At 38.2% G+C, this 27,737-nt stretch overlaps 1 long non-coding RNA gene across 1 annotated transcript; it reads left to right on the top strand.

Annotated features, from left to right (window-relative positions):
• The first annotated feature begins 1,668 nt into the window (after positions 1-1,668).
• Positions 1,669-26,731, top strand: LOC120529512. The gene is made up of 2 exons (XR_005633766.1): positions 1,669-1,749; positions 26,485-26,731. It is a non-coding gene; the product is annotated as an uncharacterized LOC120529512 (long non-coding RNA).
• Positions 26,732-27,737: the final 1,006 nt, after the last annotated feature.

Here is a 27,737-nt window from a genome sequence, read left to right as displayed (position 1 = left end):
TGGGATTATCGATCATAACCAACTTTCAGGATATTATAGCAGAAATTAGCAACCAGCAGAATCATGAGTTAACCCACTAGTGGGCAAAACCGGAACCTATTAAGCTGGAGAAATATTTCAGTTCAAGGAGAGGTGGTCCCAGTGTCTGGGGTGGAAAGTGGCCCCACTGTAAGAAGACAAGGCCTGTACCATGGGATATATTATACTGTATTTTAGTCCTGTCTTACAAAACGTAAAAGTACAACTTTTGATTTACATGTACACCCCACATTACTTACTTTTAGTATGTGTCATCCACTCATTGCTCATATCTGAAACATACAAATCAAACAGAGCAATGTGGCCAAGGTTGGCACCTTCAGGCTTTAATTCATTAGCTGGGTCCAAAGAGACGCCTATATCCTTCAGCTCTCTTATGGTTACCCCTGAAGGAGCTGCACAATTCTGACAGAATGAGCACAGCTCGTACCTGAACAAACATAAAAGATGTACTCCAACAAGGCAAAATTGCTTACTTTGAAAGAGCTAAACAAATAAAGAATCACTAGAACAAGCACACTGTGGCAGATGATATCAATAGACAAGGCTAGTTTCAGTCAGAAACTTTAATAGTCACTAATGTTTATTTGCAAAGAAATCAGGCATTAAATACTAAAAGTAAAAAGTGGAAAAAATACACTGTACATCCTGAATGATTCAAATAAATGTATGTAACCATAAGCTTTGCATCAGTATAACCAGGAGAGATAACCATATACTGTACTGTAATTTACAGCATCCAGTCTTCTTAATCCAACAAAGGTGTTCCTTAAAATGATGCACGACAATGCATCAGGTTTGGTCTGCTTGGATTTTCATTTCTTTCCTGGCACTGTACTTTCACCCTTTGACAGCAAGTCATTTTCAGTGTATCTTCTGGTCCCCCAAAGCCCGTATTTCACATTTTCTTGCAGGCATATACCCTACTGGTTAGCTTACCTGAGAATTCTTCTTCCTACACTTTTGGTTTGTATTTGTATATTTACCACAATTCTTTGTACAAACATATTTATTTTGTTCCCAGAATTCAACACTGCGTTCAGATACATTTCTTATCCCTGTCGATTTGTTTAGCCGATGGTTCCAAAGAAGAATAGATCTAGTGGATGCCTTTTCTGAAGGGTTCTTAAACTTGGGCCACAAAGTCTTCTAAAGATTTTACCTTCCTCAATGAGCCCTTTAAACACTTGTCTTCATTCTGCTTCTTCCTAGGCATTTGCTTTGCCCTCCCCTGGTAGCATGATGTCATTGCCTTCCTTTTGGCTAAATATTATATGCTAATACAACTTGGTTAGATTAAAGCAATTTTCTTTAGTCTTGGTCATATGGTTAATTTACTTAAAATATACATCTAATGAAATAAAATAAAACAATCAAATTAAACATTACAAGTTTTATTTAATAAACTAAAAAAAATTAAACCCCATTACAAATGTGTTTAGTTGGGGCCATTCAGAGTACATGAGTTGAAAGGAGTGTAGCACTTGACAACTATTTGGGAATCAGAAAAACTAATTTTTAAAGGACTCAGTGTGTATGAAGGTGGGGTTAAAAAATAGGCCTGACAGCCTCTGCTATATATGGATGTAGCTACAGTATGAGCCTCTCATATGTGGCTGCAAACTAGAATGGGATTACTGGGTGCTTCCTCAACATTCCAGGTCAGGACAAAAATTTTGCAGGAAAGAGAGGAATGCAGCCTATGACCCGGTGAGTGAGCTTTGGATATGAAAAGGGAGATTATGTACATGTTATAATTAATTGATGGGTGGGCTTTAAATGTTTCTTACACCATAATGTTTCAGCAGTGGGATGAATTTCAACATGCTTTAAATCAAGATCTTGTATGATCACTAAAGTTGATTCCCATCTATTTGAAGAACCACCAGCAAGAGACTTTTGTGGGTCTGTGAAAATTACGTCATATCAAATCCAAATGGAAACTTGCAACAAAGAACAATGTATTGTCTTTATTAACTTATTTAATAGCTCCTGCTTTACACATGGAAAAGAAATACATCAGGTAAGCTGATTTGTTCTTTCTATTAAATAAAATGGTATTTTTAAATATATTCTTGTTTATCATGACACCAGAGAATGGTGATGTGTTAAATGTTGGTTTGTGATGCAAATAAGAATTTCACTGTCCTCTTTACATGTGACAATCATACAACAATTACTTCTACTACTACTACTACTACTACTTGGCTGGGTTATTTAACACTGAAAACTTAAGCACCTTGTCTAGAAGTAAAAATCCAGCCTGCCAGCCATTTTCTATCAAATAATTAGAACGCAGACTCAACCTGTTCAAATACCTCCAGGAAAACCCTGAATGAAAGGCCACCCTTTGAGAAGAATGAATAGGATTATTGTAGTTCGGAGTATAATAATCACAATCCAAGATATACAGTAATAGATCAGTTAATAATTGAGCCAGTGTGGCTGAGTTGGAGAAAGAGTTGATGGTGAGCAAGTGGGTTATCCACCTGTTTTGGAAATGTATCCAAAGAGAAAATAGCAAATGACTAGGAGGTGAGAGTTGCAAGAAAGAGAAAGCAGATACAATAATCTAAGAACAATCTAAATGTTAACAGAAACTGATGGAAATGGTCATCCAAGTCAGAAACACAAACCACGGTTGAAGGCTTACAATAAAGTACAAGAAGGTTCTTACATTAATGTTCCTAATTATCCCTAACTAACACCAACACAACGTTTAAGAATCAAAACTTTAAACATTAATGCTAGAGACTATGCTGACATTTAAAATAAATGAGATGTGATGACATCTGTCATGACTGAACCTACAAACAACATGGCTGCAGCCATATGAAACAAGCACAAAATGTTTTTGCCCACAATAAACACCCATACAATATGGTATCACGCTGACGTCATAATCAGAATGCGGAAAATGAGTGCAATCAATCCAAAAATGAATGAAGCTGAATTACAGAAGACCAAAAGCCACAATCATAACAACTCCCATGGCAGACAAGTACTTGGAATCCTGTTTTCCATGACCAAAGAGAGACAGATGGAAATATGGAAATAGATTGTTTTAAAGCCTTGTTAATAAAGGTCTTATTTATGATATGTGGTGCTGTTTAACATCCTGGGTGTGGATAAAAATGAGATAGAACTATAAATGGCAATGCATGTGTCTCCTGACAAAGCCAGAAGACTTTGAGTGAATATGGACATTTAAAACAGGCCAGATGCCAGGAGTAAAATTGTCGAGTCTCCAATCAGCCTCATATATCCATTGACTTTTCTGTTTTGAAAGGTCTTCAGCCATCCACAAATGCTAGGCCATAACAATGTCTGCAAAATCAATCAATTACAACTAACTTCAAAAGAATACAGGAGGAAATGCAAGTTGTATGGCAGACCTTATTTTGAGAAAGGATCATGCTTGCATTTTTTCTAGATCATAATATCCTTTCCTGAATTGTTCACACTTCTCTCAGAGGTCCAAAGTTGCACACAAAGTGTTGTAGAAAAGGTGTGGTTGTTCCCTAAAATTCTAACACTTTCCTTCAAACATCATAAGCATTTAACACAGATGACAGAGCTTGAGAATCTGAAGACTCCGGTCTTTCAACCCGTCCTGACAAGCGATGCATTTCACTGACTCACCAGAACACTGAGTATTAGGTGTGGTCTTTGAAAACAGACACCACATTCACAGTGTGATATTGTGTGGCTCGGAGGGTCACAGCTGGCATGAGGAAGTTCATAATCAAAACCTAGTTTGTACAGATAAGCAGTCGCGCAGTTAGCTGCCTGAGAGCAGGACAAACTACTATCCTTTGACCAAGACAGATTTTTATTCTGCAGACTGAAATTCCTTTAGGAGATGAGACTTTTTGGGTTGAATTGATAGAAGCAGGCTAGTGTTATATTTAGGCACAAAATCTGTGTACTTATAACACTCAGAGGAGACGTTGTTTTTGGAGTTTTGTTTTGTGCTTGTGCTATTTTATATTCTGTGCTCTGCAGCTAGCAAGCTACATACTGCTCTGCTATTGAACATAAGTGGATGGCATATTAAAATTCATCTGTGAGGTGTCTTATGAGGTTTAGGGTCAGTGAAGATCTTGGTGTTATGGTTTCAGAGACAGCTTGGTGTAACAGATTTTGAAAACAGACAAGGGTAAAAAAAAAAGCTGAGAGTTAAAAGTGCTCAAAAAGAAAAGAAAAAATCACCACAAATTGAAGTCACCATATGCTGCAAAGAAAAGGCCTTAATACTAAAGTCTTCTTGCAAGAATCGTAGGTTTCCTTTTACACTAAGAAGAAGAAGAAAGGTGGGGAGATTTGAAAATGAGATCCAATACAGGGATATCAAGCACTTGGTGTTGCCATCTTTTATAAATAAGACAATAATGACAGAATACGTCATGTAGCAATTGTAGTAGTATTATCATGTTAATAGAGTACAGTGGCATTCTTATATGCATGTCCAACCAACATGCAACATTTCATCACTCTCCAGCACTGAGATAAAGAAGAATGCATAAGAATACTTAAATTAAGTGATGTTACCTTAAAAATCCATTTGACTGCTGGCCCTTTCACTGACAGAGAAGCAAATCTAGGAAGGCAGCCATTTCTGAGATGTTTGACTGCCACATCTGGTAGTAACAATCAAGGCACAATCATGTAGCTACAGGAATAGCAATAGTAAACAAAATGGCTGCAGCCTTGCAAAGTCACAAAATGGCCGTGACGACCCAAATTTCAGGATCACAAAATTGAATCATCTGTTATCAGTATGGCACAAAATCAGTGATAAAGGGGCCATAAATCTTAAAACTAAAAAAAGGCCTAAGCGTCTTAATTCAAAAGGCTCAAAAAAGGAAAAAGTGAATGGCAATAAACCCCGGCCCAAAGTTTAAAACTATTAATTATTTGTATAGAAAAAATAACCCAACAGAAACCATATACAAAAAAGAAAACTGTATTAAAAAAAACAAAACAACCTAAATCTAAATTACTGAACTGACAATGCAATTAGTAATGCAAAGAAACAATAAAAATGATTTAAAGACAACAACACTAACACACAGAAAGAAAAGAAATAGCTTGAAAGTTCACAAAAGGGAACAAAACAACAAATGCAAGGGATAGCCAGCTAATGCCTTGGAAAGGAGCCAAGGTAGTGAAGTGGGATATATAGGGCTCTTTGGCTCACGCTTATAGGCACAAATAATGAAAAAAGGGAAATTTACAAAATGTGTAAAAAAGAAAGCAAAAACAGAATCCTGTCATCATTATTAGAATAACAGTAAAAAAAAAAAAAAAGTACAAGTGTACAAATAGTCTAAAATTGAGAACTAGAGCAGCAATTTCCACCATTTGTGGTGTTACAGATCAGTTTTTCATATGCCTAGTGGCATTCATGAATTTAGCATGATGATCTGAGTGGGGAGTGGTCCTTCTTGGTAAATCTCCAAAGATGAATCAAGCGCAATCGTCAATGCTTTTCCTTTTTAGTGAATCGGGAGCAATTGTCAGACCAGGGCTCGGAGTGGTCATGATCCACCTGCGATACTGCTGCTATAAATCAAGTGTGATCATTGGATTGGTGAATGGGGTTTGGCTGCGATCCACCTGCAATGCTCCTGCTTTGAATCTAGGGTGATTGTCAGAGCAGTGGGGGGATTGGGGTTTTGTTTGGGGTTGGCTGCAGCCCACCTGCAATTTTGCCATGTCCCACCACAGGTTGGGAAATGCTGAATTAGAAGGTCAAAAAACAAGATTACAACATAAATTATACCAAAAAACAGAATTTCAGGCAGGAAGACCAATGAAGTACAACATTTGGGTTTTATTGTGTTTATCTGCATAGTCTGGTGCCCAGTTCTGAGCCTTTGGAATGTTATGAATCAATGTTTTTGACTCAAGGGTTAATTAGGATATTGTTTCAGCTATTTGTAATATTGTTATATTTTATTCTTTTGTTGTTGACTTAATCATGGGGCCATTTAGTTTTTCCATTTCTCACATTGCCCATTTTGTTTTTTGGCAACAATGCCATTGCTGGTGATGTGATTGAGGGCAACGCTATTTGAGATGTCATCAATCCTGTGACTATTTAAGGAGCTGTGACAGCATCACTAATATCTAAAATTCTGGATAAAACCAATTGAAATATTTTCTTGGTTTTCCTCTAAGTAATTTAGGGAAAGCCTGCACAGTTAATTTAACACTTGTTTTTTCATCTTTGAGTTTTGTTTTGTAGCTTGTGCTCAGTTTTGGCTACTCCTTTTTTTGCTGAATTGGTGCTTCATTTTCTGGTCATTTTTTCCTCTTTTTTTAAATTCCTTTAGGATGACCATCTGCCGTGTTCACTAATGGGACCACTAGATGGTGACCCAAATAATGGCAACACATGTCTGAAATAAGCTATTTCTAGCTGACTTAACAACTCACTTATTCTAATACAGGATCAAAATGTCAGAGCCTAACCTGTCAGTATCAAGTCTTACAGAGCCAGGCAAGTAATACATACATATAAAGACAACCACTAGTGAATTTGACTTAAAAGTTGATGGGAACAATTTAGTAATTCAGTGAGTACTACCCTTCTAAACAAATCCAATGTGTCGTGAAGGTAGTTCACACAATAGAGGCAATCATTTTGAACTGTAAAGAGCAGTGGTGTGCTTGTTAACTTAGTCTGACAGAGATTAAACTTCTGATTCTGACAAACTATCTACTGCCAACAAAATCTCCTCAAAAAAATCCCAATTAAACATATAAATGTGTGAGGCACATTACCTACATTATGAGAGAGCATCAGTTACGGAACTACCGCCATGTGGCACGATTCCCTCAGGATGATACATAATACCTGGCTCCAGCAGATAAATGGTTATTTCCAGGTCAGTGGGACTGGACCACTGCCTGAAGGGGTTGCCAACCAGGATCCTGAGATGTTTTGTTGTGTGGTGGGTGTGGTGACACACTGTACCAGTGCATGCTCCCCAACCTGACCTGACATTGGATTTGTTAAAAATAAACAAAATCCATTGCATGGGAAAAACCATTCTGTAAAATCGTATAATATTCTTGTATTCAAATACATCTATTGGACTAGTAGTAAAAGTAAACAATACATTGTCCGAGGTGCTGTGTCAGCTCACTGTTGCTCACAGATGTGACGATAGTGCCAGAGACAATGCAAGGTTAAAGAACTGGCAGATACATTCATGAGATTATGAATTGCAAAATATGTATTTCAAGTAAATGGTGTGTTACATGCCATCAAAAGGAGGTGAAAATGACTCCCATTAAGAAGTTTGATAAAGAAGAGCCACAGAAGATGCAAATTTCTGTGCACCTGAATTAGTAAATGTACCTAATAACACCATTCCAGCAAAACCGTGGACAAAGACACATAGCATTAACATTCTGATTGCACACCTAAATGAATAGCTAAAGTAGGTTAACATGACCGTCTAATTGGAAACACAAAAGTGTCATGCCAGAATATAGCTGCAGCGTTTTAACATGTTGTATATACAGACCACAATGCTTTTCTTAACTCTATTTGTTGTTGTTATTCCATATAGTGATGCAATAGTTAAAATGACAGGAAACTATCTTAATAGACAGAAATACTTCTCAAACTCATGGGGCCAAGTAGCTGCAGTGTTCTACATATGTGTTTATTTGTCTGCTCTGTTGCCTCACTCATTACAATATTCAAATTAATAATTAAGCTTTAGTTATCTTCTGCTACTAAGCACCTGAATTGATAACAGTAGTTTTAGCTTTTTATTTTCTCTCAGTGTAAAATCATTTGACATTATCAGTTTTGTTAAGGTTCGTTCCATGTTCTAATAAATCCCATTTTCTATCTTTAGCTTGACTCCCCCTCATATAAGTATCATCCTTAACAAACTTCTCCCTGTTAAGGACAAAGTCCATAATTCATAGTGTGAGATAGGTGTCCATCTGTAACTTCTGTAATTTACTAAAAAGAATATCAGGCTTCAAGCATTTAAAGATTCAAGTAAAGTCAGTAAACATTATTTTCACAAAAGAGTATCGTTTCTCCAAATGTGCATAACAGATATGAGGAACGGTCATGACCACCTTCTCTACTGAACAGTTCTGTCTGTATGCAAACTGCAACAAATCCAAAAGGAGCCAAACTATAAAGTAAGGCAAGCAAGAACCAGCTGCCCCAGATGTTTTTCCAAGATGTAAGTCCCATTGGATGATAAATATTGAGCTCTTCCAAAGCTTTGGTACTCTTTAAGGGAACAACTAAAAAGCTGACCCCAGATTCCGGAGAGCTCTGCACAGCATTCTTTAAGAACCTATCCCTTAGTTGATGATCAATCTAACCTTCATGTCTGTGAGACATGGGAGGAGAGTACAGTATGTGCCAGAGAAAAACTCATAGACATAGACAACTTGTGACCAGGCAAGTTTTTGAACCCAGAACTGTAGAGCAACTCTAATTACTGCTGCATTACTCCTTACTTCATACACTATAAGGCGAAAAGAGCACTGGTCTAATTTGCAATGAAACTGACATCAAATAATCCATTTGAGTAAGAAAAGACTCAAAGCCTGAGGGGCAATACTATTTTTTAGTTACTAATAATTGTGGGAGATGGCCGGCTGTTCATCCCGGTCAGTACCCCGAGGCCGCCAGATGGAGCCCTCCCTGTAGCATGGAAGTGCCCCAAAGACCAGCAGGGAATCCTGGACAATGGAGTTTCTATTCCCAACCCTGATGGATACCATGGGGCCCACCAGAGGACACTCAAGGCTCAAGGACTTGCATGTGCACTATAACCCGTAAGTACATCTTAGTCACAGAGACAGAGGAAATGACGTGCTTCCGGAATGAAGAAGGAGAGTTTTATCCGACCCGGAAGTGCTAAGAAGTCACGTGGACAGGGGTTCAGGAATACTTCTGGGTCATGGGCTATAAAAGACTATGAGAAACTCCAGACGAGTGAGCTGAGCTGGGTAAAAGGGTGGCAACGCGTCTGGGAGAGGAGAATTGTGTATTGATTATTGATTTGATTGCGTTTATGAATATAGTGGAGTGGAGAGTGCTTGGTGCACGTTATTATAATAAAAACAATAATAATTGGACTTTTACCTGGTGTTTGGCGTGGTACCTGAGGGTTCAAGGGAGCGATAGCACCTCCTACTGTTAGACAATGTTACATGTGGCAGTGATTATAATCTGGAAATTTCATTAGAAATCTGCCATTATGGGATAATGTGTGCCGGGATATCCTGAAACTATTATTGCAAGGACAAACAATTCCTAAAAAGCAACAGATATAACCAGCTGTTATAAGTGATGGCACTCCATCCCGAGATGCTGTTCTGACAGTATATATTTTTAAGACTGTGGTCCAGCGTGTGTATTTTTCAGTGTTGTCTCCAGATACAAATTTAGTGGTCAACAACCAGAAGAGAAAAGCAATACTTGTTGCAGAATATGTTCCAGTCTAAGTTCACGCCAGTCTATCTGGATCATTTTCATTTATGGTCTAACCAAATAAGGTTGGCATTGGCAAACAACCATTCATCCATTATCCAACCCGCTATTTCCTAACTACAGGGTCACGGGGGTCTGCTAGAGCCAATCCCAGCCAACACAGGGCGCAAGGCAGGAAACAAACCGCAGCCCAGGTCGCCAGCCCACCGCACACACACCAGGGACAATTCAGGATCTCCAATGCACTTAAACTGCATGTCTTTGGACTGTGGGCGGAAACTGGAGCACCCAGAGGAAACCCACGCAGACACGGGGAGAACATGCAAACTTCAAACAGGTAGGACCCGGGAAGTGAACCCGAGTCCCCTAACTGCTTGGCAGCAGCGCTACCCACTGCGCCACTGTGCTACCCGCAATAGCAAACAGAGAACAGGAAATATCAGTGGCATGGAATGTATGGAATTCTGCTTCAGTGAGCCATCAGCCTTTGGTCTGAGATGTTTGCTTGCAATGCGTGAAAAGTGTCACATTGCTCTAGATGGTGAATATGACAAGGTAGATGCTGTGACAGCCTGTCACGAGATCTGCTGCTCTTTCCTCTGAATGTGTACATTTTCTGGGAACAATCCTTACCAGTTCTTATCATTGTCTCACATTTCTACAATCAACATGCTGTTATAATACTGAACCAAAATGTAAAATTTCCTGCTCTTCATATATATGGTCTAACAGCAAAAATTAATAATAATTGCAGTAACAATAATATTAATTACACATTTGAAGAAACCAAAGACAGTTTAAATTAAAGCATCTTTTCCCAAGTGTGTGATAATGATATTACCCCATGTCGGCTTCTTTCACTATTTTTGTAGGCGTGTAATGGACATACACCATCTAGCTACTAATAATAGGAGAAAGGTTTGTCTCACTACAAACACCATTAACCTGAGTAAGCAGACACGTGACAGTGGGACCTCCAGCTCCCTTTCTTGTTCTTTGCCAGTAAGTTCACCTTCATCCAGTTTCCCAAACCTCTGTAATAAGGAGAGTACTTGTTTATGTTTAATAATCTAAACTAGCCGAAGCCCGCCATAGCATACGGCGGTGAAACAGTGAAAACAGTGAGAAAGGAATTCAGTATAACAAAGGCTTAGGAAACCACCGTCGCAGTATAACGAAAATAGCAAGGAGCGAAACCAATGCCAATGGTTGAGAGAGTACCTTCCTGTAGCAGGCTACAGAAAACATAGACATGTATAGATAGACGCCGCATTCATTGTGTTGCCCAGTCGACACGATAAGTCAGCGCATCTGCCCTATTGCGAGTGGTAAAAGTGTCATTGAAACTAATACAGGTAGACGTGGAAACCGGGTTTTCTGATGAAAAAACAATAACGTTTTAAACAGTATCGTTTATATACAACAGATTTTGGCGAATTGTTTACATGCAATTATTTATATCCATTTATACACTAAATGCCTGCGTATCCCATGGTCTTAGGGTTGGTGGGTGGGGCTCTGTGAGTTGGTGGGCGTGGCTCTCTGTCTTGTGTGCGGTGTAAAGTCAACGTGGCTCAGAGGTGCATGTGGACTTTTGCACAGATGAAAGTGACTGAGGCTGTGTTTGGTGAGTTGTTGCGTGCCTCAAGAGCGACACTGGACTCAGGAGGACAGTTACAGTTGGCGTGCATGGCTCTGTCGTGCGTACCCCATAACATGGTAGGAGGGTTAGAGTTGGTGGGCAGGGCTCTGTCTTGCTTGCGCTCACTGTCTTGCATGCCCTTGGTGAATTATATATATAGATGAATTAAAAAATGTCTTGTCACCTTGTCACAAATTGACCTTGAAGATACAAAACACCAGCTAACTCCCTGCACTTAGGAGGGTTATTTACATTAGACTTTCTGTTATCAGAAAGCCACTGTGATGGTCATCTTGATACAAAGTTCTTGCATAGTCATAATTACTTCTCCATGAAAAGGTGAAAAGACAACACAGATTCAGGCAAACAAAATGCAATATACATACAATAAAAACAGTCATTGGCAAACATACACTTTATATATGATAAGTTACACTGTGAATATGTCAGAGTACCTACCTTGTATCATTAAGACAGTGGATCTCTAGTAATGTCATTTAAATGTCCATAAAGCTTACCACTGTCTTGACGGTATGTTCTTAAAGCGCTCTACTGACGATTACAAGGTCACCCCAATCTGAACAAGTCTAATTAGCCCAGTACACTGTCCTCTTTTTTTTTTATCCAGCCGTCTGGAGTTTTTTTTGTTTTTTCTGTCCACCCTGGCCATTGGAACTTACTATTATTCTATGTTAATTAATGTTGACTTATTTTATTTTCTTACTGTGTCTTTTATTTTTCTATTCTTTATTATGTAAAGCACTTTGGGCTACTGTTTGTATGAAAATGTGCTATATAAATAAATGTTGTTGTTGTTGTAATAAAATATTGTGCATGACACTCGTTAATTTCTTGTCATCGTCATCAGCTGCTGAATTGTATGCAAACTAGACCACCATTTCAGAGTTTGTCTCATAGTTACAGAAGCACAAACCATATACTGTAAATGTGACATCAATGGAACCCAAGAATATTCCTCCAAGAAGAATGTGAGCAGAAAAGAATAGATTTGGAATTATCCAGCTCCATTTGTTCCATTTGGGAAAGGATTTTAGTCCTCTAGATGTGACATCCTTCAGGATAGTCATGACTTTCAAGTTAGTCTCTAAATCAAAACCCACTTCTGAGATTTTTTCTTGCACTCTAGTTAAGCATTTCTCTATCTCTTTTGAACAACTCATTCACAATGAGTTTATTATAGATAGATAGATAGATAGATAGATAGATAGATAGATAGATAGATAGATAGATAGATAGATAGATAGATAGAGACAGCCGTGGCTTTTCTTGAGCTTACATGTGTTTGCATGGAGGAAGAGACTTGCAGTGAACAATAAGACATCTTCTGGATGTATTGACTTCACAAGGTGACAGCAGTAATATTTCATATTTAAATCAGAAGATGGAGTCAAAGTGAGAAGGATGCCAAGGTCGATACTGGGAAGTCAAATAAATCTGTTAAACAAGCCAAAGATGTTAAACCAAATTTGAGTGAAATAAACAAAGTGAGAAGGTTCAGAAGGCTGTAACTTTTATAAGTAAGCTATGCCAAAATGAAATACAAAACTGTAGTCAAAAATAGAGGAGACCTTAGTGCCAAAATATAAAGAAAAACAACTCAAGGAATGCTAGAGTTTTTTTCCTTATTATTATATAATTATCCGCAAACTTGGACAACCAGGGCATATGTGCAACACTGAATTTGATACCTTTGACCTGATGATATCTCACACCATATTTTCTGTTGAGCTTGGTATCTGTTATGAGTTGTTTACTTTTAGACTATATCTCTTCTCTTTTAAAATAAAGTCTTTAGCCCAAAAATATATGAAAACATATGGCTTGCTATTTCTCTTGAACTTTTCCATGTGTTTTCCTTGCATTATAATGTTTCCTGAATATAATGATTAAATAATTCATTGTGTTGTAACGTTATTTCATTTTTCATTTGGGGGACTGCCAAAAGTGTCAAGTTGTCAATAATATTCTATTACTTTATGAGGGGGGAGATTCTGTTAGCCTTGACTGCAACATTTGGCACCACCAGGCCTGAAAATTATTTTGAGCTGACAGGCAGTGTTCTTAGATGATTTAGTTTATATTTTTAAAATTTGAATATGTAAAGCAATGTGACAGATTTGACTTCCTTATTATGCTTTGAAATTAAATAAGATATCCCTTTGGTATCAGGATCATAACTTTTATTGTTTTGAATTAAATGCTACATTTTGGAGACATTTTTTTAAAATCATGATATTGAGATTCATGATATTGAGTTTTACTGTATATATGGACAAGACCTAGTAAAATTTCATTTTTCTCTTTAATTAAATGCTTCAGTATATTGTGCTTTTACAATTCTTATAAATTTCTAGGTTTATTAAAGTTGAAATTTGTAACCCTTAAAACCTTTTAATTAAAAATTTAATCCACTATCTTGGAACAAATTGGATTCTACCTTTAATACCATCTTAATGACGTCACACATTGAGCACTTCTAGTCATCCAAACATGGCAGTGAATTAGCAAAAGTAGGCAAAATACCTCAAAATAGCTGCCCCCATGAAATCAAAATGTTGCTGTGGGAATATCGTGAAAAAGTATTTGTTATATGATAGCACAACCAAAGTGAACGCTAACAACAGAATTGGATTCTACTGCAGTTAACAAAAACCCCTAAACTGACATGAGCTTGGGGTTCTTCAGGACAATAAGTCCCGAAACGGACTCAAAATACCAACAGGACATAGAATGTTTATAAATAAAAATATTTATTAACATAAAAAATGCTCTGAAGACAGTGAAACTCTTAGAGCACAAAAACACAGCACTGAATGCCTGAATAGGTAAAGCCAATCCAAGGCAAACAAGTCTTAAGCCGAGTGGAACCTCGGTTAACGAACGTCTCAGAGCACATACAAATCGGATTACGACCAAAAAGTTCACCAAACACTTGCATCTGTTCACGACCACACACTCGGTATATGAACAAGCCAGTTTGCCTTTCGTTTTGTGTGCGCCGATGATTTCCGCATGTGTTCAGTCTCTCCCTGTACTGTACATTGTTCTCGGTGCATCACGCAGAGGGACTCTCCCTCAAAACTGTAACCTCCTCTCAACCCAGCTTCCTCTTGTGGTATAGCTGGTCCACAGCTCCTTTCAAAAAGACCAGTTTTAATAAATAACTAAATAAATAAAACTGGTGCAGGAGAGAGAGAGAGCGCAGGCTCGCGTGCAGCTGAGCAGGGAGCCTGGGTGTTTGCCTCAATGTTATTCAATGTTTTTACATTAGTTTTACATTAGTTTACTATTACACTATGCATTCTATGGTATAATTAACTATTTTTTGCTTAAAAATCTTTAAAGAAAATATATTTACATACAGTTCGTATGGTCTGGAATGGATTAATTGTATTTACATACAATCCTATGGGGGAAAATACTTCGGGTAACGACCAAATTGGGTTATGACCAGAATTTTGGAACAAATTATGGTCGTGAACCGAGGTTCCACTGTACACAAAATCCCAAGAATGGTCAACATCTGCAAATCAATAATCGAAAAAGAGGCAATAATCACCAGAGAACACACCAACATCAGCATAGTCAATGAACCGCAAAGGACTGAGGGTTTTCCACAGCCTCTATAGGTGACAGTGATGGGCAGCTGGCCCTATCTCTTGAGGGACCACACACAAAACACTTGGTACACAGAAAAAGACACCTAGACATAAACATTGTTGATAATTTATTTAATTTCTTTAACATAAAAAATGAACAAAAGAGATATTTAACCACAGCCTTCCACCCTGGCAGAAACACAGTATAAACAGACGACAACCCTGATTCAATGAACAAAGAAAAATGTATAAAAACTTAAAACAAGTTCAAATTATAACACCCAGTTACTAACTGGTCGCTACTGCAAATCACGTTTGACAGTGTGAGTGGGTCACCAGTATTTAAAATGGTGCTGTACTATACACATTGTCCAAGTTTCTGAATAAGCAAACTCATTTTTCTAGTGATTTGAAGGGTTATTGGATTTAGAGCTTTGCTAGATTTATTAGACAATGTCTCTAGTTAACATATTGAGCTTGACCGATAGGTTTTTACTTATTTTTTTGGTTTTGATATCATCTCATTCCAGATTTTGTTTCTTTTCTGTCTACCGCTTATTTTTATCAAAATCGCTCTCTTTTTAATTTGGCAGCACAGCAATCTTCCAAGATGAGATTGTGCAATGCAGATCATTTATTTCAGAAAGATTACATAAAGGGGAGAGTACAAAACAACATGAAAGCAGGCGATCCATCCATCCATCCATTATCCAATCCGCTATATCCTAACTAGAGGGTCATGGGGGGTCTGCTGGAGCCAATCCCAACCAACACAGGGCACAAGGCAGGAAACAAACCCCGGGCAGGGCACCACAGGGCACACACACACACACACACAGCAGGCCAGAAACATTAAATTCAATAGAATGATCAAAAACCAAAGGATAGAAATAGAAATATCAAAGTTCTTAAAAAACAGTTTAAATCCAAATAGGGAATTGCTCAAAAGGCTTTTCTTCTTGTGCCAACAAGTCTTTTTCTTTAAGAAACAAAGTGTCTTTGTATTTTATATCACCTTAACCGTGCACCCCTAACACAAACACACGCACACGAAAAAAGCACCCCAATAACATACAGGCAAACACAAATGGTTGCTAGTGATGAAATCACAGGCAAAGCAGTGAACAATAACTGGGAGATGACTTAAACCCTAACATGATGAGTTCAAACATATGGTAAGTGATAACAGCTTGTTTTGAAATAGAGGAAAAAAGAAACAAATTTCTCTTATTGTGCACACGTTTGGCAAGACCCTGGTAAATTTTAGCTGGGAGGGTCAGAATATTAGTTTTGTTGAGTCAAAACATAAGTAAAGTGTTAGCATTGATACTAATATGTCCTTTGGCACTTGCGTTGCTAAGTCATTACCCATACAACCTAGGCAATAACATTTGTCAGTTGTTTTCTTAAACAAAAGTGAGTCAGTTCAATACCAGCTGTTACTGACCCTTCCCAATTCTCTTTATCCTCATGGTAGTCTGCTGAGACACTTATTGTCTCACTCTCTGAGTCAGAATAGCTGACAACCTCATTCATCAACATGAAATGTCCAGGTGCCCATTACCAAGAATGGACTAGGGAAAGTGAGAACACAACAATAATTAATGGTGCTAAAAGTGTGTTTTAATAAAACGGTCAAGCAGTGTCCAAAAATAAGGTAAGTGTGCCGCAATCCATTCTTCAATAAATAACAGTTCATAAAAGCAATAGTTCCCATAATGAAAATGAAGAAGCTAAAATTAATAAATGGGAAAATTCAATAAATGGATAAAAACCAAAATAAGAACAACGTCAGAATTGTCTCCCTTTGTTCTCAGTTTCCAGTGTTCCACTCTTTTCTTCATATCTCCCCTGCTCACCCTAAGGTCTGCTTAGCAGGGCTGAGAGACCAGTGAACACCGTCCATAACCTGACTGTTGTCCCAACCACCCAAGTGACCACTGGGACAATCTAAGACCTGCTCCCTCTTTCTGCTATCTCCTGTCAGTCCAGCAGGAGCCCTTATCAATCTAGTTGCACATCTCAGAATGGCAGAAACTCCTCCTGGTATGCATCTACAACAACAACAACAACATTTATTTATATAGCACATTTACATACAAAAAAAATGTAGCTCAAAGTGCTTTACAAAATGGAGAATTAAAAAAATAGAAGGCACAGTAAAAAATAAAAATAAGTCAACATTAATTAACATAGAATAAGTAAGGTCCGATGGCCAGGGTAGACAGAAAAAAAAAACTCCAAAAGCTGGAGAAAAAAAATAAAATCTGTAGGGGTTCCAGACCACGAGACCGCCCAGTCTCCTCTGGGCAATCTACCTAACATAAATTAAACAGTCCTCTTTGTATTTAGGGTTCTCATGGAAGGACTTGATGATGATAGTCACGTAGACTTCTGGCTTTCAGTCCATCAATGTTGGTGCATCATGATGCTTTGAGTAGGTGGTGTTGGCACAGGCCGCCACCACAAAGAAACCGGAAAAAGAAACAGAAGAGAGAGTAGGGGTCAGTATGGATTTTGGAGCCACTGTGAATAGTTATTGTGATGAATTGAACATACAGAGTATCAGGATTAAGTTAAAGTGAAGTTAGCAGAAGGCCATGTTAAAGTAATGTGTTTTCAGCAGTTTTTTAAATTGCTCCACTGTATCAGCCTGGTGAATTCCTATTGGCAGGCTATTCCAGATTTTAGGTGCATAACAACAGAAGGCCGCCTCACCACTTCTTTTAAGTTTAGCTTTTGGAATTCAAAGGAGACACTCATTTGAGGATCTAAGGTTACGATTTGGAATATAAGGTGTCAGACATTCCGATATATAAGATGGGATGAGATTATTTAAGGCTTTATAAACTATAAGCAGTATTTTAAAGTCAATCCTGAATGACACAGGCAACCAGTGTAGTGACATCAAAACTGGAGAAATGTGTTCGGATTTTCTTTTCCTAGTTAGGATTCTAGCAGCTGCATTCTGCACTCGTTGCAAGTGATTGATGTCTTTTTTGGGTAGTCCTGAGAGGAGTGCGTTACAGTAATCTAGTCGACTGAAAACAAATGCGTGAACTAATTTCTCAGCATCTTTCAGTGATATAAGAGGTCTAACTTTTGCTATGTTTCTTAAGTGAAAAAATGCTGTCCTAGTGGTCTGATGAATATTTGATTTAAAATTCAGATTACAGTCAACAGTTACCCCTAAGTTTTTTACTTCCGTCTTAACTTTTAATCCTAATGCATCAAGTTTATTTCTGATAACCTCATTGAATCCATTATTGCCAATTACTAAAATTTCAGTTTTCTCTTTATTTAGTTTGAGAAAATTACTATTCATCCATTCAGAAATACCAGTAAGACATTGTGTTAGTGTATCGAAAGAGTCGGAGTCATCAGGTGCTATAGATAAGTACAGCTGTGTGTCATCAGCATAGCTGTGGTAACTCACGTTGTAACCTGAGATAATCTGACCTAACGGAAGCATGTAGATTGAGAAGAGCAGCGGACCCAGGATAGAGCCTTGTGGAACACCATATCGGATATCATGTGTCTTTGAGATGTGATTACCACAACTCACAAAGAATTTTCTCCCTGCCAGGTAGGATTCAAACCAATTTAAGACACTGCCAGAGAGGCCCACCCATTGACTAAGGCGATTTCTAAGAATATTGGGATCAATGGTGTCAAATGCGGCACTCAGATCTAGGAGGATGAGAACAGATAAATGGCCTCTGTCTGCATTAAACCGCAAATCATTTACTACTTTAACGAGTGCAGTTTCTGTGCTGTGATTTGTTCTAAAACCTGACTGAAATTTATCAAGAATGGCATATTTATTGAGGTGGTCATTTAACTGCATAATGGCTGCCTTCTCTAGAATTTTACTTAAGAAGGCAGGTTAGAGATGGGTCTAAAATTTTCAAAAGCAGAGGGGTCAAGATTATTTTTCTTGAGCAGGGGTTTAACTACAGCAGTCTTAAGACAGTCTGGAAAGACCCCCATATCTAATGACGAATTAACTATGTCAAGAATATTGTCAATTAGCACGCCTGATACTTCTTTGAAAAACCTTGTTGGTATTGGATCAAGGACGCAGGTGGAGGGTTTCAGTTGAGAGATTATACTATGTAATTCAGGTAAATCTATCCTGTTGAAAGCATTTAATTTGTTTATAACGGAGTACTGGGGCTTAGGAGGTTCTGCAGTGTTGGGGAAATATACTATGTTATTTCTAATATCATTAACTTTTTGATTGAAAAAGTCCTCCATGGGCCATCCTGACCGCTCTGCCTCTCTCTCTCTTAGACTGGCCCATCTGTCCTTTTCTGCTTTTCTCATTTCTCTCTCTTTCTCAATATTCATCCCTTGATTTTCTTTCTTGTTATAATTGTTTCCATTCACTCCTTTTCCATCCTCCTCAGACTTTTTTAAAACCCTGAGGGTGTAGGTGCTTCCCTAACAAACCAAAGAGCACTAATGCGCTGACTACACTCATGCATGTGAACAAGCAATCAACCAATTGCGCCAATAAGCACTTTGCGGTCCAACAGCTTTTCTCCTACACGCCTGCACCTGTTAAGTCTGAGCCACGCTATTCTTTTTAAGAATTTTGCACAGAAGTGGGAAGCCATGTTTTACCAACATTCTGGGATTCTATGAGGAAGCAACAAAAGAATATGATCAAAGATGACCATATGATATTATTTATATTGACTTTCAGAAAACATTTGATAAGGTGCCACGTGAGAGGGTGGGAATCAAAGTAAAAGAAGTGGGAGCTGAGGGTTGTAAGAGTGGATGATGTATAAGATTGGACACAGGAGGCACGTGTAAAATAAACAAAATCTATTTTATTTTCTTCCCCTGTGGGCACACGTCTTCCCCATGTCCCACAAGCAATACACAGTCCCAATTTAAGCACACCAGTACAGCAAGCACTCTTCTTCTCCTTGGCACCACCACTCCTCCCAAGCAACCTTGTCCTCCTCCACCCAACTCTGGCCGCTGAGTGGTGGTCGCTGGCTCCTTTTATAGTGCTCCAGGTGCTTGATCACTGAGTTCCAGCTGCACTTCCAGGTGTGATGCATATGCTGCCCACATGGGCTCAGGTGTCCCAAACACAGCACCCCCTGGCAGGGCTGCAACCAACTCCAGTTCCCAGGGACCCATGTGGGAAACCAAGTCACTGCTCCGCCATCTAGCGTCCAGGGGGTGGTATTGCAGTGTCCAGGGCTGCTCCCCCTGAATATAGTGTGCAGGGGTGTCCTGGCTGGGCATGGACGCCAGCCACGTGCCACAGGGTGTAGTTTGTAGATGGGTGCAAACCTGGTTTAGACAAAAGAAGCAGAGAATTATGGTATGAGGAACCCTATCAGAACTGTGGTGTTCCACAAGGGTCATTAGTAGTGCCACTGCTATGTTCAATGTATATAAATGATTTGGATAGGAATATAAGTAACAAGCTGGTTAAGTTTGCAGATGATACCAAGATAGGTAGTTTGGCACACACAGTAGGGACAATTTAGAATCGCCAATGGGAAGTGAACCCGAGTCTCCTAACTAACTGTGAGGCAGCAACGCTAATTAATTTTATTTGTCTATCGTTGTGGAAATATTATTTATAACAACAGCACCTTATCGCTTCCTCATGTTTGGCAGTAGTGTTATATGTAATGTCATCTTGTTGCCATCATTTTGAATTAGATTCCTTTACTTTTTTCCACAATTTTTTCTAGTGTAGAAAAAGCTACTGTATAAAGTTTAAAGTATTACTTTTTACTTGTTACTGGATTCTGTTTCCACTGTGACAGTAAATTTCTTTAATCTTTTGTGGTTATCAGCTTCAGATTTCTTTGATTTCTCTCCCATACATCATCCCCGTTCCCAGTTTATTGCCCCTCTGACTGAATGACACGTGGTATACTGTATACTGTATATAATGCTGTGTCCATTTTTTCTATGAACCAGGACACAGAATATTTATTCCTCCAAATGTATAGCAGAGATTTTTCAAACTCTCTTCTTCATATTTGTAGTGTCCTAATGAACTTGGTCTTCTTGTTACATTGTCTTCTGTGTGTCATCCATCATTATTTCACTCCCTTACTGACATACTCAAACTGTAATAGCAAGAGCAAGCAAATTGTTTTTTTTCATTGACATGAGTGGCGGTTTTGCACTGGAATACACAAAATATAACAATGTGCTCCTTGCAATTGTCTGTTTCATATACAGTAGAACACATAAAGGCAATCACAAGTAACATTCTCATTCCCTGGTGTTAATTAATATCAAAACACTCTCCAATCCACTGATATATAAATTTTAGAAGATGTTGTCCCCAACATTCAAACAGAGTCCATGTATATAAAGTTTTATTGGCATCAAAATAGTGGGACACACATATGATGTTGGATGTCCCATAAAATGGAAAAACACTTTTTGGTCCACAACCATGATACCTCCATTCATCCATTGTCCAACCCGCTATATCCTAACTACAGGGTAACGGAGGTCTACCAATCCCAGCCAACACAGGGCGCAAGGCAGGAAACAAACCCCAGGCAGGACTCCAGCCCACCGCAGACCATGATACCTTTGGCTATAAAATTTTGACCAACTTTGTATTTGCAGCTCACGAACAGCATTATGTTTGTGACACTATCTTGTGGACTGTAAGGGTGCTTACTAACTGACCCCTTACTCAAATAAAGACTCAGTTAGTCAAAAGTGTAAAAAACACCAAAAGAAATTTATTATGGCAAGGTTAACACACCAGTGGACATAAAAGTCTTACTCAAGGGTACAAATAACAGTGATCCAATGTCCGACAGGGCCTACTGACTGTATGCATTTCTTTCTGTTACGTGTGGTGATTTGTCCATTTACCCAGAACACTCGTCCATTGCTTGTCCTTCTTCACACTCTGGCATTTCTTCCTCCTGCCAGATGACCCCTTCTTGTTATGTCTGCTAAAGAAAAGGGCAGATTTTTACAGTAATGGATATAACCAGGAGAAGAAATGTCAAAAAATAAAGGCTAAAACGTGATGGTCGAGAATCTTTCTTATCTCAAGTTGAAGCCTGAAAAAGGACCTAAAGCACAGTAGGATAAAGTGCATATTGGCCATTCAGCTAGGCTTTAGTGTACATCAGGCCTGTTCAGAAAGCAGGTTTAACAATGATGCAGGCATCCAGCTGCACAAAACCCCCATTTGCATTCCAGACTAAGTGACTGAACTCCAGCTGTACCAGAATCTGCTTGGACATCATCTGATAAAAAAGGAATAAATCAGAGTTGCACTGACATCTCCCCAGAGGCCCCTCTATAGTGGTCTTGAGCCAGAAGGCGCAAAATGGACTCAAGTAAGGACAAAGACATATGATTGAAGGGATGACAATTAAGATGGACAGAAGAACCCACCTATTAAAAGACACTGATTTTGTAACTGGAAGTGACTTTAATCCAATCAGGAGAAGTTTTAGCCTTCCTTTAAAACCACATGCATCCTATTTCTCAAAATGAGAAGAAGAAATAGAGACAAGAGAATGGCACGTAGAGGAAGGTTCAGGGATTCTCTTTGGGAAGGGGAACTTTCCAAAATTACTTTCAGAACCTTCTCTCAAACTAAAAACTATAAGCCACTATACTCTGGAAAGCCAAATTCAATAAGTTCTGATTTTTGTGGACCAGAAGCTGATACTCAGTGTGTCAAGCCAAAGCTGTGTGCCAATAGACTGACAAAGCTGAAAAGCCAAGACTTCAAGAAGGGAATTTCAGCATCTAAACTCTTGGACAACATGAGACATACCTTATCCCTGTGAAGTTGCAAAAGACAGCAGAAGTCAAGCTGAAGAAGCAGCAGCACAGCTCTGACAAGGATCATGCAGCAAAGAGAAAGTGTGCACTCCAATGCATGAAGAATCTTTCACTTGTACCAGGAACAACAACAAAACAACATCTCCGCACAGCATCACACATCATCCATAAAGACCTGGGGCCTCATATAAAAATGGTACATACGCACAAAAATGTTGTGTAAGCCCGTTACCACGCTCAAATCACGATGTATAATTCCACACACATTTTCACGGTAGCTCAAACCCTGGTGTGCACAAGTTCTTCGCTCGGTTTTGCAAACTGCCGTCTCCCAGCATCAGAGCAGTCCTTTTGTTCCAGTGAGGTTTCCCTTTGTTTTTTAGATCCACATCTCTGACGTGGCTTTATAAATACACTGAAATTAACTGCATATTATTTATTAGTTTAATGCATGTGATTGTTATTAACCTGTAACAATATAATGGTCCACAGAATGGTCAAACTATTCTAAATACAATAGCTGTTTTAGTGTTGTTACTCTCACTGCACCTTCTTCTTTCAGTTGCTCCCTTTAGGGGTTGCCACAGTGGATCATCTTTTTCCATATTACTCTCACTGCACCACTCGGAGTATTTATATCACGGTATCTGAGTGGGGAATCACAGCAGCAGCTGATCAGAAAGAGAATTATTGGTATACAACATCAAGCACACGCTGCCTCAGCCATGCTGTCTATTGAACTGTTTTCATGCAGCAAATGCTTCAGGGCCTTTCCTTGCGGTTCAGAAACAGTTTCATCCCAAGAACTATAAATGCACTCAATCAGTCCATCAAGTGCTCCTTGTAGAACTGTTTGTACTTATACAGTAAGTACAATTACCTCACAATACAGTTATAATATTGCACAACCTGAGGCACTTTATAAACCGCGTATTTACATATGATGACGATATCATTTTTAAGATGAAATGCAGCAAAATATGTTTATTACATTATACAGATACATTGTTAACATCATTTAAATAATCTATATTGTTAATAAATGAACATGTGAGGATACGATGTTGCAGCGCTAGCAAGGAGCTGGTTGGTGCTCTGTTCACAGATTGTTCCTGCCTCGCACTGTATTCTTGCTGGGGCTGGTGCGACACTGGAAGGATAGACTAATTAAACATGTACTACGAAGATATTTCAATGTTCCTTAAAGTTTTGAAGAATTGAAGTTCTAAGCTTACAGATGGCTTAACGTCTGTTACTGAGCTGATTGTGTGGCAATTGGGTACTTGGAGAAAGAAAAGGAAGGTTAGGAATTGGGGTTAGTACGTTTGAAAGAGACAGTACTGCTGCAATAAATGATTGCATCTTAGGTAGGAGGTAAGAACAATCTCTGGACAGGGCGCCAGTTCGTCACTATCACTGTGCCGCTGTGTTCCCATGTTTAATACATGCTTTAATTGATATGATATGAATACTGAAATGATATCAAGTATACATCTCAGTATTTTAATTATTCAGAGAGCTGTAATATCATGAATGTAATGGATTGTGTATCTAGTCAGAGGAAGAGAAAGCCTGTTTAAGAAGCACATAGTGATTCACACACATAGAGCACATAGAAAAACACATACAAAACAAAGCATTTAACATGCTACTTTAGTTACAATGGTATTTGAGAAGCTAGTAAATTAAATGATTTTAAGACGAAGTTTATGATGTTCTACTTTAATGACAAAATAAATTATGTGATTAAAGTGGAAATTTCAAGATTAAAGTTGACATTTCGAGCTTTTTCCCTACTGTGTCCCTATTTTTTTTCTTTTCTCTGTATGCTAATAAGCTTTCATATGACACTCAGACGGTGGGCTACAACTTGCCTTTTCACGGTGACTTTGATATCTGATAACTTTGTTTTTATTTTGGACACTTTGTGACTTTGTCAACTTGAGCTTTCAAGTTTCTCCAACACTCTATGTCAGTTGATCAACTTCCTTTTGTTGTTTATACCACTGTTTAAACCAACAAATAATATGTTTTTCCTTGCCTCCACTTCGTATTCACTGAAATTCTTGTATTTCCCCCCATGCTTTTGCCATTGTCTTTACACAGAACGCTGAGCTTAAGGGCTATTTATATTGATTTGCATATTTAAAAAGGTGTAATTCTGGGAGGAATTGGGGTGGGGAAGCAGGCGCGTGCATGTGTGTTACTTTTCATGCTGACTGGGATTTATGTAGTGAAAGAGCGTGGAAGCTGGCATACGCACAGATTTATGCATCTGGATTTTTTTGTGTGTATGAACGTTTCCTCTTTTGTCCTTACACCATGATTTAGTGTGAATACTACGCACGGCGTTATGCATGAGGCCCCTGGTATTGAAAATCTGTTTATCTGTGCCAAGATAAAGCAGAACTATAAATATCAGCAAACAGCCAGCCTCTTCTGTGTTATATGCTTGTTTGTCTTGTCTGCCTGTGTTAAGTTAGACATATGTAAAGTATTATATCGGCTGCTTTAGGGACCTACACTCAGGTGAAAAGTAAGTACACTGCATGGATATTACTGACTTTTTTTATTATATTTGAAAAGGAAAACAGTACATTGGAACATTAGAATATTTGAACAATCTAGACGTGAACAGGGCATTCAGTCCAATAGCTTGTCAGTCGTATCCACTTAATTCTTCTAAAATAATATCAAGTCTAGTCTTGAAAGTCACTAAAGTCCTACTGTATACCACACAACTTGGTAGCTTATTCCAAGTGCCTGTTGTTTTCTGCGTAAAGAAAAACTTCTTAATATTTGTATGAAATTTACCCTTAATAAGTTTCCAAGTGTGTCCCTGTGTTCTTGGTGAACTTATTTTAACATAATTTTAAACACTTCAGTTATATCTCCTCTTAATTTTCTTTTGCTTAAATTGACAAGGCTCAGTTTTTTTAATTGTTCTTTATAATTCATCCCTTGTAGCCCTGAAATCAGCCCAGTCAAATTTCTCTGGACTTTTTCTAGTGCTGCTATGTCCTTTTAGTAGTCTGGAGACCAAAACTGTAAACAGTACTCCAAATGGGGCCTCACTAGTGTATTATAAAGCTCAAGCATAACCTGCTTGGGCTTGTACTACTCACATTGTGCTATATAACCTAACATCCTGTTAGCCTTCTTAATGGCTTCTGAACACTGGCAGTTGATAGCCTCTTTTTCAATTCTTTATCAACCCACTACAGAGTTTGTTTTTTTTGTTTCCTACTAATTCCAAATTTAGGTATGTATTTGTCCTGCATTACATGTAAAATATTTTTAAACCTGTTCCACTGCTCCTTAACTATCTACACACTTAAAAGCTTACTCCAGTCCATCTTCCTTAGACTTTGCCACACTTACTCAAAAGTTACCCTACCAATGTTAAACATAACAGTTTTAGTCTTTGTATCCGCGCTCTTCCAAAACACTGAGAACTGTATTATATTATGGTCACTTGACCCTGGTGGTTCAATCAGCGCTAAACCTCAAAGTACTAAACATAGACAGGCTTCCCCACACATTGGTTTCCATAACATACTGTGTTAAAAGCAATCAATGATTTCTTCTAAAAGCTCTTGCTCTTGAGCTCCACTATTTGGAATGTTATCCAATTTAATATTTGGGTGGTTAATGTCCCCCGTGAGTATAACATCCCCTAGTAAACTTGCCTTTTTAATATTACTAAAAAGATGTGCATTGAAATTACTGTTTACATTATAACTGTTACATTATAACATTACACTATAACTGTTTACATTATAACTGTTACATTATAACTGTTGTCACACATGTGCGATTAGGAGGCAGTCAGAGTGAAATATCGCGAGATAGAGGGTCATCACGTGGTACTTACCTGAACTTCTTTTCATTAACAGAAAGCCTGAAGAAAAATAATTCCTGCAACTTTCGGTTTCCAAAATGGCTGCGATGACGTCACTTCTGGCCAACCTTGATGATGTCACTTCAGGCTCCCGCAAATCACCTCACTTCCGGTGCATCATGATGATGTTGGTTCCGGTTCCTGCTGCAACGTCGCTTCCTGCCAACCATTTCCTGTCCTATGATCCATTCTGTTATAAAGCGGCCATTTTTTCTGAGTAAAATGTTCATTTTACTTATCAAGACTTTGAATTTTTTTTTATTATTGTCTGCACAACAATATACGGGGATGGTCCCTAAAACTTTGTTTTCGTTCATATGAAATAATCACCACACTGTTTACATTATACTGTTTACACTATAACACATTCCTAAAATAAGACCTCTTTCCCTAATGCTTTCTAGATGAATTCAGATGTCCTCACTAAGATGGGTCTCATCGTCGAAGTGAAGAGGACTTGTATTTAAATTCTGTTTGACATAAAGAGCAACCTCATGTCCTTTTGTGTTCTGTCTATCCTTCCTAAAATGTGTATCCCTCCATGTTATACTGTTCTTTTTTATTTAGTGAGCTTTCTGTTATTGCTATAATATCATAATTATGCTCTGCTACATACAACTCCAACTCACTTGTTTTATTTATGACACTTTTAGTATTAAGGAAAGATTTTTTAATGTGTTACTCATTTAACTTTTGCATTTAAATGTTGGGTTATACTTTATATTACTATGCATTTTTATTTTTACATTATTGCTTGTTCCTTTATGTTCCTTACAGTTGTAAACCCAGCCTGTCCTAAACTCCCTGATCCTCCCCGATACCCTAGTTTAAAAAATCCTCAACTTTCCTTTTTATATGCTACCTCAATACATTGGTGCCCACCTGGTTCAAATGTAATAGGGTATGTAACAGGGTATGCAGCTTTCCACATAAAAGAATCTGAGAAATGACAACACTTTTGATCAAGTAGGGAAATGCAGCCAAACCATCTAAACTCGCATGCATAATAATTGATATCACCAAGCTGTTTTTATAATCTGTGTTGATGTGATAAATATATTTAACCTCAAAAGAGATGAATATGATATCTAGACTGTGCTTTAGCTCTCTTTTAAGAGCACCAGTGCTGCATATTTGCACTTTTTTGTTTGTTTCTTGTTAGTTTAAACTATCCGTTATCACTTCTCATGGAATTGGGTGAGAGGTCAGGAATATATGAGCCACGCTTCAGGTCCGTTATGCCCTTTG

This window comes from Polypterus senegalus, chromosome 5 (assembly GCF_016835505.1).
Source record: "Polypterus senegalus isolate Bchr_013 chromosome 5, ASM1683550v1, whole genome shotgun sequence".
NCBI classification, from domain to species: Eukaryota; Metazoa; Chordata; class Cladistia; order Polypteriformes; family Polypteridae; genus Polypterus; species Polypterus senegalus.
The sequence above is the reverse complement of the archived record's forward strand: the minus strand, read 5'-3'. Positions and strand labels throughout refer to the sequence as shown.